Source organism: Xyrauchen texanus, chromosome 12, assembly GCF_025860055.1.
Source record: "Xyrauchen texanus isolate HMW12.3.18 chromosome 12, RBS_HiC_50CHRs, whole genome shotgun sequence".
Taxonomy (NCBI): domain Eukaryota; kingdom Metazoa; phylum Chordata; class Actinopteri; order Cypriniformes; family Catostomidae; genus Xyrauchen; species Xyrauchen texanus.
Genome location: NC_068287.1, coordinates 16,049,230 through 16,057,599, shown reverse-complemented (window position 1 = coordinate 16,057,599; position 8,370 = coordinate 16,049,230). Strand labels below are relative to the sequence as shown.

General features: G+C 36.4%; 1 protein-coding gene across 1 annotated transcript in view; it reads left to right on the top strand.

Annotated features, from left to right (window-relative positions):
* The first annotated feature begins 7,558 nt into the window (after positions 1 to 7,558).
* The window catches only part of baiap3 (BAI1 associated protein 3), a 92,904-nt gene continuing 92,092 nt past the window's right edge, over positions 7,559 to 8,370 (top strand). Inside the window, exon 1 of the mRNA XM_052138685.1 lies at positions 7,559 to 7,642. The gene's annotated coding sequence lies outside the window, so the exon portion shown is untranslated. The remainder of the gene's footprint in view (positions 7,643 to 8,370) is intronic.

Below are 8,370 nucleotides of genomic sequence, written 5' to 3'. Positions count from 1 at the left end.
CATTTCCATGCTATATTTTCAATGAACAAATGTTTTGAACCAAAATCATTTATGGAAAAATGTGCATATATATATATATATATATATATATATATATATATATATATATATATATATATATATAATTTAGCAACTAGCAGAATGTCATTTAATAACAAATTAAATGGCTGTAGCCTACTAATCAGTTTGCTGCAGTGGTTTAGTGGTTCTTCCACCCCCGATGCTCAGTTTACATGTTAACAAGGCAATGGCAGTACATTTGTAATAATTTACTGATCATTTTGATATCAAGTTCAAAAAGCGCAATAGTCTCAAAGATGAACGTTTTGAGCATGTGTTCCTTTTACACTACAACAGTAAGATATACACCTCAGTTTAGAAATAGGTTATGAACTAATACTAATTAAAAGGGTGAAAAGAGTTTTGAGCTATTCATTTTGACCTAGCAATGTCATTGTTCATTACAGTTCATGTAATGTTTCTATTGTTTTATGCTCTTAAAATGAACTAGATATTAATACATTTAAAAAAAAAAACATTTCTTACTACCTCACCAATGGTGTGCGGCTCACACATGGAACTTCTTCAAAGGATCTAGTGGATGCCATCTCTAATGATCCTGGCCTGAGTTCAGTGAGTGGTATACATTTTCTTCCTGTTTGTACTTTTGTTAAAATGATAATTCTACTCAAATGCATGTGACATTAAATACAATTAGGTTGAAAGTAATCCAAAAGTATTCAAATCTACCCAAAAGTAATTTAAAATGTAATCTATGGGATTATGGTACTGATTACATTTGTCATGTGAATTATAATCAGGTACTGATTACAAATTACAAGTAATCTTCCTAGTACTGCTTACAATTATACAAAAAGTAGTCCCTTTGATTACGATTTTACCTAATGAAAGCTTGAAAGAAATGTTTTCATTTGATCTTTTCAAAGTGTGATGTATTTGAATAGCAAACTGAACACAGCACCACAGTGGGTTGGGGGAAGTGGAAACCTCTAGGGCTTCAAAGTACCCATGAATTGCAGAAACAATGGGTATTTATAAAGTGCAGGTCTTAATTCTCCATGTAAGCACTTAGCGTTTTGCAGGAGCAAGAATAGTAACATCCTGTTCAAATCAAATTCATTTTTACCCGACCACTCAGCATGCACTCAAAAAGAAAGAAGTCTCATGCTGTAGTACAATGGAGCTCTTAACATAGTTTATGGCACAATAACAGCAAACTATTGATGGTGGCTATTCTTAATATTCAAAATTATGGACTTGACTGTTTTGTTTTGTCTGTTATAATGTATATGCAGTGTATATTCAGTGCAATATACACTGAACAATACGAAGTATTTTACTAAATAATATATATCTTAAGATATGTAAGTGGTTTTGATATGTCTATGTAACTTAATATCAATTTGTTTTCCTTCAGGTTCAGGCAGCGCATTGAGTTTGGTGGAAATGGTCATAAGTTTTGCACCTGAATATTTTATCATTTAGGCCTGGGTAAGGTATGGGGGTGAATGATAAATAAGTGTTGTTTGTAGTTAATAAGCTTATTGTGTTTATCAGTGCTCCTATAAGGAGAAAATTGTTCACATTATATTTAACGGTCAAATTGAACATATGTGCTGTATTCAGTATCATGTTCAAGAAAGTCTAATCTGCATTTATCATGTTGATATGCCTCCCAGTTTTACATGCATAGAAGTAAATAAAACCAATAATATAGTTGGATATTACGTGTACAAAAACCCATGTTTTGTAAAGAGTTTAAATGTACGGACAAATTTAGCTTATAGTAGATTTGGTTCAGTTTCTATATCAGAATTCAAATATTAGTTTTTTGTTTTATAGTTGCACCGTAGGTTCTTGATTGTGTTAATCCCGATCCATTCCTGCCCTTCAACCCATGGTGCTATAATGTTAATTCAGTTGATCAAATCAATGATGGTAAATAACCAATAGACAATTTCTCTTATTCTCACACCACCTTGTGCACAGGTAAAACCGTTATGAGTTTCCTCTAGCCATTTGGAAATCCTTTGCCGTGTGCTTTGTCTTATTGGCCTCAGCTAAATAATAATTTCAGTGTACTGAGAGGCACCTCACCCCAGCAGCTACGTAATTAATGGGTCAGAGCCTATTTATAGTAGTGAGGAAATGCAGTGGCGACATGGGTGGTGTAGATGGGCGAGGTGTACTGTTGATAGTGGGGTATTAGGACTGTGCCAGAGGGGGGGGAAGTGACACCTTGCATTGCCTTATAGTCATGAATTTTGAGGCTTCATACATGGATGACAAATACTGAAACCTCCTGAGACGGGGTCTAATGTAGCAATAAAAGCCCCAGATTGAATCGAGTCTGGACAATATGTGATCTTCAGAGGAATTTCCAGATAGCTCTCCTTTGTCTCTTCTGTACAGAAAATATCATCTGAGAGGAGGCGGTGTTTGAAATTGCATACATTGCACACAGTATACACTTCAGGAATACTAAGCATATTATTATATTATACTAAGTATGCAAATTTGTGTGTAGAATACCCTGAGAACCTACTGCTTTGTCCAAAATGTGCAGTATAGAGCTGAGCATACTTCACTCTTTGGGCAGTTCACATCAAAATGTAATTTTGCACCTGTATATACTGTTTTTATTTTGTAAATTTAGTGCTTGTTTCCAAAGAAAATGTACTTTTTGTCTGTTGAACCATGCCTCGCCTTTTCTTTTGCACAAGAATGTGTTTGGTCTAAACGGGCCCCTTAACGGGATAGTTCACCCAAAACTAACCCAGATGTGTAGGACTTTTCTAATTTTCACACTCCAAAAGGCACATAGAGCATAAAAGCATAATCTATAAAAGTAATCTATATTACTCCATTGGTTAAATCCATGTCTTTTTAAGTTATATGTAAGGTGTGGGTGACCAGATCAATATTTAAGTTGATTTTTGCTAGAAATTCTTCTCCCTGCCCAGTAGGGTGTGTATGTATGAAGACTGTGAATCACCAAAAATACAAGAAGAATTGGAAATTGAAAGTTAAAGTGAAGTTGACTGAGCAGGGAGGAGAATTAAAATGTTTATCATTAAAAAATGTATTTCCAAGACTGTAACTGGACGGCACTCACATGTGATGAGCTCATGTGACAATACACTCACTGAGCACTTTATAAGGAACATTTATAGTCCTAATAAAGTGTGTGACGTTGTCTTCTGCTGTTGTAGCCCATGTTGTGCATGAAAATTCCATGAGATCAGCAGTCACAGAAATACTCAAACCAGCCTGTCTGGCACCAACAATCATGCCATTGTTGAAATCACTGAGATTAAATTTTTTCCCCATTCTGATGGTTGACCCATATCTGCATGATATATGCATTGCACTGCTGCCACATGATTGGCTGATGAGATCATCACATTCATTATTAGGTGTTCCTAAAAAAAAAAGTACTGTTTCATGCTATAAATGCTGTTTGAATTTTCTTTTTCTTTTATGGATTAGTGCCTTCTGTTTCACTTAATAGCCTATTTTTAAAGAGTTGTAGGTAGTGTATTAGTAGGTAGTAAGCTAGAATTACACTCCAAACATAGCACTTGTCTCTCTGCAGGCACCTTTCCTGAGTATGTGCTAGATTTAAGATCTTTTCAACAGAACTTCACATAAGGCTTCTGCCCTCAGGTGCACTCCTTAATGCGTTAGATGAAGAATGGCCCTGTGATTGAACAGCCTGGGGCTTGACTTGAGTCTGAGAGCTCCTGTGTGACACTTTAAACAAAATTAACAGCTGGCATTTGGCATTGATTGCGTTTTAATTTTGTTTTAATTGACTGATCAGATCTGTCTGTTGAGAATGACATTGGCTCATCCAATAGCTATGTTGACATTAATTTAGGTAATCACAGTTTCTCAATCACAGAAAGGCCAGTAATCAATAACTGTAGCTCAATATGAAGAGCTAATTTAATAAGAACGGTACACCAATGGATTATTTTAAAGATCTGCTTTAGTTTTTCAGGGTAAATGGCTATTTTTCAGCTCTACTGTTGGTATATTATCATTGCGCTTTGTGTTCTATTATCCTGGCATTCAAAAAAAAAAAAGAAAAATCCACAAAAAGTCAACACTTAAGTGCATTTACATGCATCTTTTTTTTTTTCTTTTTGCAGATTATGCTTGATAAAACCAAGGCAATGATAATGCATTACTTTTTTTTTCTTTACTGGCATAAGGTCATAACCATATGGAAGCCAATTTCTGCCACATAAATAAAATAAATTTTTGCTTGGGTAAATTAAAATTATGAGAAACTAAGTCATAATTTTGAGATACTAAATCATATTTATTAGGTACAAAATCATATAAAGAAATGCTAAATCATAATTTTAAGAAATTATACTATATCATTTTTAGGAGATTACTTTTTATCTCATAATTATGCATTTTTAGTCTAATAATTATGACTTTGTTCTAATAATTTTGATTTGCCACAGCAGGAATTAATTTTTTTATGTGGCGTAAATGGGTTGTCATAATGATCCAGTTTTGATTTTTGCCAATTGCCCTGATTTTGCATTGCAAATACCTTTACCAGCGAACTTACCGGCTTATCAGTGTGCGCAAGTGTTGTGTCCATGACTGTTTTCATTTTGACGTCAATGGCCAGGGGCGTAGCAATCATTTCAGGGGGAGAATGTTCAGTGTAAGAACAGTAACCCAGTATTCTTATGTGTCTTGTCTTTGATGTAATTGCATTTATACCATACTGTACTTGTATGCACGTTTTAGTTTGACAGCCAGATTGGACAAAACATTGGACAGAACAGCTGATGGTCGTTTATGTGCTGAACTGAATGAACACAAGCTATTATATACCTTATATAATACACACTGCTTTTCAAAACGGACAGACGGGCTACTGGCAAACAAAGTCAAAGTCATTAAGCATTTTTTATTTGTGAAGTGAAACGTGTGAATCTTCAAGAAAAGATCAGGGGCTAGGGACAATAAGGCTTAAGCCCCTGCCTCCACTTGATATTTCAGTGGAGGCAAATATGTAATGAAGCACGTAATTGTTTTTGGCAAATATGTTTCAATTGTCACCTGGGCTGGACTGGTAATCTGGCATACCGGGCATTTTCATGGTGGGCCGACGCACTTTGTGGCCGATCAGAGGCGGACTGGTCATTGGGAGAACCGAGAGGGCCAGTGGGTCGGCCGCGAAACGGGCCTAAAATGAGCCGCAGCGTTATGCAGAATGGACCACAAAATGGCCCTGCTCAACAACTTTTGGGCCAGTTGCTATATAAAATCCTTGGCCGATTTCTCTTACCAGTCCAGCCCTGATTGTCACATACATTTCATGAGATCAGGCTGCAATAAACTGGTATGCTTTAGGCCAGTTGTGTCACCCATTGATCCAGTTTCTAATGAAAAGAGCAAATTCATACATAGTTGCGAGTGCTGAATGTTAAGCCATTAAAAGAAAGCTTATACTGTATCGCCTTAGGATGCGAGTTTGAATATTATGATATCAAAGATCATTATCAAATAACGTTAACATATACCATGCAGACCAGTGGATTTTAATGCCTGCATTTAAACACATACACATTGGCTACAGTATATGCAATTCACAGCGTAAACACATTTACCAGGTGAAAAAGTGCAGAGGAAAGGAATACCGTGTGTTCCACGCACATGTCAAAGGCAGAGAAAAATCTGATTAGTTCAAGTCTCATTGCGTTGTGAATTAGCAGATTTTTGGTAGTTATCCTCTTACTGGTGTGCATGTAAAGTAAACACTCACTGTTGCAATGGGGTTTAAAGCTGCCTTCATGTGCTACGAGTTTCCCACTCGGAAGTTGCACATGAATGATCCCTCAAGTCGCAATTACGACTGGGAAACTATTATTTTGATACCCGAGTTTCCGCGATGGGAGTCCTAAACTTTCAATATGGCGGACAGTACAGTTTCTGTAGTGAATGACAGGTTTTATTAATTGTTCAAAATACAGCTAATAGTTTGCGCTTACCATTTTGGTCATTCATTTATGTATATCAGTCAAATGCACCATTTGATGCATGTTGTACATTTTTACACCATAAAAATAGCTTGTATTTGGCCGAAATTATATCGTTAGCAAGCTGAGTAATATTTTTAATGGTGTCAAAATAAAAGTTCCTCAAGAAATATATATGAAAAGTTTTGTTTCCAACAACAAAGCATTTGAACACGACACACTTCAGAAGTGGGAAGTAGGATCATTCTGATAGCAAAGGAAGACCGCATTAAATACAGCTGCTGAGTGAGTGACGGTAAATTTCCCTTTCCTTTTGTGGAAAATCAGGGTCTCTCTTTTACGTGCACACTGCTATAGTTTCCTCCCACGATCCAAACCCTGAAACATGAAAAGGGTATATTAGAAATGACATTTCCATATATATCTATGGCCTTTGATATGGGATCCTTTAAATAAATCCTGTCTAGTAAAATATAAAAAGGTTGCATAATTTGACAGAGCATTGCTAAAGAAAAAAGAATAAAAGATCTGAGAGACTGAAAGGAGTGGAGGTAATTCTCCTTGTGTGTGAATATCGGAGGAACGATTTGCCAAGCCTCCTCAATGATCTGTGCTTCTTTCTTGCCGTGAGCATTAAAAGCATCACGGTTCATCATATTCTCGTACACATGTGTCTGAACACAAGGCTCTCACACGTTTGGTCTCTGACAGCATGAGTCACCACAATGTTTGGGAGCTCGGCCCATAGTTCTGTTTTACTCATACTAATAAATGTCTCAGATCTACTGTCTGCAGGATAGCACCTCCTCCCACTGCTTGGTCTAATTGGGACAAAATAGAGGAGACCTACATACATGCCAAGTCTTGGTTGGGGGTTTCTTTCAGTGTGCTCTGTTGGAGCAGTACTGAAAACCAATAGTCTAGAGATTTATTTGTATTTTTATGGAGGTTCTGCTAAATTTGCCCTAGTTATGCAATGCTGGCTAACCTATGAGGGAGTCAATTTTTGAGCTTCAGACTCACATCTAATGATTATTAAAATGGATGCTGGGCCGGCTGTACAATCTGCGATATTCATCTGTTTGACAGGCAATACTGATGCAGATCATACAGAGGGTCCATTATGCTCCATACAATACAAAATGCATGTTAATTATGCACACTTATCTGTGCATTTTAGCATATATTTTATCTTCTAAATATGTTATGTTCTAGTTTAACAAACCACTCAGAACAGCTTTGTTTTTGTGAAATACAAATATGCTTGTTTTAACACTACAAATACATCGCAAAGCCCATCTCTCTTGGCAAAGCGCAGAGCTGACAGCCCCTCAGCAACAGCTCGAGGCATATAAAGTATTCTTGCACTTCCCTTTACCATATATGGATCATACCGGTGCGCGCGAGAGGAAGACAACATCGCGGAGAAATTAAAACGTTTTCCTGTCATCGGATGAGCACAAATTAACGTTTATTGCTTAGTTGACGTCTCCCGTCTTAAAGGGGTATACCACCAACCAGTTGCGTAGATTTTGACGGGTGAAGAAAAGTCTGGTGAGACGCACAGAAGCACTCGCGCGCGCACAGCACATCAGTGAATGAGACATCCACAGGTGAGCTGCATGTTTGTTCATCCGTACATGTATTATACAATCTACATGATATACATTCGTCAAACACAGTGAATTACAGTCAAAACAGCATCATTTAAAATATGATTTGCTTTATTCATGATCTATCTGCATAAGTCAATGAATATGTTGTTTACTCTTGCTTTAAACCTATTGAGTGGGTTTTACTATTATAGTAAATCAAAATATCGCATGATTTATGAGCTGCATAATGGTTTATTATTTTGTTCCAAGGTACGTTACTGCTTTCAGATCTCCGTTTATGTCTTATAATATAGGCTACTAGTTCACCACCTGTAGATATGTCGCAACTGATGTTATGGATGGTAAAGTAACGCTCACAGGGCGCAGTTTGACAACAAGGGGGATTTATGTCCAAATTGACGGACAACGAAAAAAAATATATAACTGAATTCTGGTGCAATTTATACATTATAAGTTTCATTGGTTTATATTGTGTTGGACTGTTCAAATGTATTTGCCAAGTTATGTAATGGTAAAAAATATGGTGATCATGAACTCAATGGGATAAATCTCTCTTATGCACTAAAAAGAAAAACACAAACACAATTTAATGACTTTTCAAATATATTTTTTTCCAAAGCAAAATTTCTGCCTTCATCTCAAAAATAGGAAATCTAAAGCAGGAATAATTGAAAGATGGGTGTCTTCTGCATAACTTGCCCATAAAGGAAATTTGACATTTAAAT